At 41.2% G+C, this 3,357-nt stretch overlaps 1 pseudogene; it reads left to right on the forward strand.

Annotated features, from left to right (window-relative positions):
- Positions 1–2,719, forward strand: LOC111968003 (TATA-box-binding protein-like; annotated as a pseudogene).
- The last annotated feature ends 638 nt before the right edge of the window (positions 2,720–3,357 follow it).

Genomic DNA, 3,357 nt, shown 5'->3' on the forward strand with positions numbered 1-3,357 from the left:
AGTGGTCACTGATGTCGCTGTTTAGACCAAGTGCATGAATCTGTGGAACCATCAGCTAGCCAAAGCTCCTTTGAATGTTATAGAGACGGGGGTGAGTATTTGACATATTTACGGAGTCCCTTCTCAACACAACAGCATCACTTAGTGAGCAAAACACTAACGACCACACGAGTGTTGCCATGGCAGTAGCTAGCTTGCTAACGTAACTAACGTTACGCTAACCTGGCCAACTGCAAGTCCGGTGCGAAATTTGCGCCAAACTGTTTTTTACGCTCACACGAAGTTGCATGGTTTCTGTAAACAAAAGCATACATTGCAAAGTTGGATTGAATTTCAATGCGTGGTGTTAAAGTGCTAGGTAGCTATGTTAAAAGTTCGCGCGCCACCGTAGCGGTAGCTAACTTAGTTAACGTTTGTTAGCTGACTGTCTGGCTGCAAAGGTTAACTAATTAYATAATTAGCTGTCTATCGTTAGTTAGGTACTGCTGCATTATGTGGTCTAGTTGAGTGATTGGTCAAGTTTCCATTGACAACAGTGTTTGCCACCGATTTCCCCGATCTCAATGCTTAGCCAACTTTCTGTATGTGATTTGTCTGTTCTTTCTGGTCAAAAGAAGCGATCTAAGGGGTTCGCTGCTACGCTCTGCTATTACGATTCATGACTGTTGTCGAAATGATCAAAAACAGAATTGCTCCTACTCCTCAGAGAATTTCAGGCCTTTGAGACGGCCAGTCAAGTGAACGCTTCATACTTTGAGGACATGGAGCAGAACAACAGTTTGCCACCTTTCCAGGGTCTTGCCTCCCCTCAGGTAACTAATTTGAGTGAGACGTTATTGTTGTCAACACAGGAACAACATTGCTCAAATGTTTTAGATTCAACTAGCCTAATTGAGGGATTGTTCTTCCATCTGTCAAAGGGGGCAATGACTCCTGGTATGCCCATTTTCAGCCCCATGATGCCCTATGGCAGTGGTCTGACTCCCCAACCTGTCACGAACACCAACAGCCTGTCTCTCCTGGAAGAGCAGCAGCGGCAACAACAGCAGCAGGCTTCGGCCCAGCAGGCTGGGGTGCCAGGGGGTTTGGGACAGACACCACAGCTTTATCACTCCCAAACGGTCACCACCACCACACTGCCAGGAAACACCCCCCTCTACACCGCTACACCGCTAACCCCCATGACACCCATCACACCTGCCACTCCTGCCTCTGAGAGTTCTGGGATTGTCCCTCAGTTACAGTAAGTGTTCCTGAACAATTCATTAGTTCATTAGTCTCAACCCCTATGTACTCCTATAAAGCGGAAACACAAGAAGCTAATAGATGAAGGTGAATAGTGATGTGACCATATCAACAGCGAGAATCTCCCATCCTGATGGCATGGTTTATTTCCTTCCCTTTTTTAGGAACATCGTATCCACTGTGAACTTGGGCTGCAAACTTGACTTGAAAACAATAGCACTGCGAGCTAGAAATGCTGAGTACAACCCCAAGGTAAGCATAAATTGTTATTCTTCATTTGCACAAATCATTGTCAGGGCCCAGGGAAAGGTGAAATAGGACCAGGCTAAAATGTAACTAGAATGGGCCCACAAGGCATGTTGCTTCGGGTCTGAGAATGTCCCACCAAGACACTGTTCTATTGACAAAATGTATAACTTTCTCAACTGTTCTTGTCTTACAGCGATTTGCTGCTGTAATCATGAGAATACGAGAGCCAAGAACAACTGCACTTATCTTCAGTTCTGGGAAAATGGTTTGCACAGGAGCCAAAAGGTTAATATCATCTTTTTTTTAAAGAACACAAAACATGTCAAAACAACATCTGTTTAAAGACCTCCTCATGCTCCCTCCTACCCCTCTAGTGAAGAGCAGTCCCGCCTGGCGGCTAGGAAATARGCCAGAGTCGTGCAGAAGTTGGGCTTCCCAGCCAAATTTCTTGATTTCAAGATTCAGAACATGGTGGGCAGCTGTGATGTCAAATTCCCCATTCGGTTAGAGGGACTTGTACTAACTCACCAACAGTTCAGCAGGTTTGTCATTCACTACTGCAAAATTAAAGCCTGTAATATCTGATGGGATGCATTCTTATACTTATAATTCTGCCATATTTTGTACATTGTTTATAATACTAAGATTGGTATTCTAAAGTGATTTAGTACTGGGAGCAAAGATAAGAAGTAGGCCTCATTTTCCCCCTTATTTTTTCCAGTTATGAACCTGAGTTGTTCCCTGGGCTAATCTACAGAATGATCAAACCCAGAATTGTTCTGCTGATATTCGTTTCAGGCAAAGTTGTATTAACAGGTGAGGTTTTTCTCCCTTTCCTAATAACATAGAGTAAGGGCATTTGTTGTCAAATGTAACTTTACTATCSTTTTTGCTGCTTATTTCAAGGTGCAAAGGTCAGAGGAGAAATTTATGAAGCATTTGAAAACATCTACCCCATCTTGAAAGGATTCAGGAAGACGACGTAAATATTTATGCCTGCAATCTTTTTTATTTTATTTTTTTAATAGTCCCAGGGGAACTTGCTCTGTTGTGACCCGTTACATTGGGACTCTGATTGGACCTGTACATTTTAATCGGCAAGTCGGGGACCCCTCCTAATCGCCTTAATGGTGATTTGATACTAGGGGAAATGCTGTATTTTAGCAGTTTTATTTGTTTTTAAATGACTCTTGCTTGATATTAAATGAGGCAGTCTGACTGACAATTTCTTTTCATTGTAGCATTTAATTTTTCTAATGTAGGTTTTAAGATGTTATCCTATCGTTTCTCAGTGCATGTTTGTCCACACACCCTACAAGCAGACATTCAAGATTCCTAACATTATTCTTTAAATGGTTTTTACAGTCAATTTACTGTTATATGAATAATCTACAGATTGAATGTTACTTAGGATTGTGTTGCAAGGCTTACCAATTTGTCATTATTGCGACAATATTTTTGTACATATTCCATTTTGATAACTCTTTGCTGCTGAAGTCAAGAAAATGGTGTAACGTGGAGTGGAACATTCATCATGCAACCTTGTGCATCTGAGTGTTATTAGTAACTATGTACCTCGGATGTCTTATTTTTCTCATTCAGTTTTTGGTCATTTTAAGTGCTATTTAAGAACAGTCATGTTTTAATGCTAAAATAGACAAACTAATTCACCATGGATTTTGTTTCAATAGTTGATACGTACTGTATATTTGGTCTACAACTAAGCACACGAAAGCAGTCAGTCATTATGTTCTTGTTTTAAATGTTGTTTTGCTCCATTGTGCACAATTAAATATTCACTTACCAATTGTGATCTCCCTCGTTAGTTAACAAAGCTTTTTTCAGGGTATGGCAAGATTTTGA

The sequence above is a fragment of the Salvelinus sp. IW2-2015 genome, linkage group LG8, assembly GCF_002910315.2.
Source record: "Salvelinus sp. IW2-2015 linkage group LG8, ASM291031v2, whole genome shotgun sequence".
Classification (NCBI taxonomy): Eukaryota; Metazoa; Chordata; class Actinopteri; order Salmoniformes; family Salmonidae; genus Salvelinus; species Salvelinus sp. IW2-2015.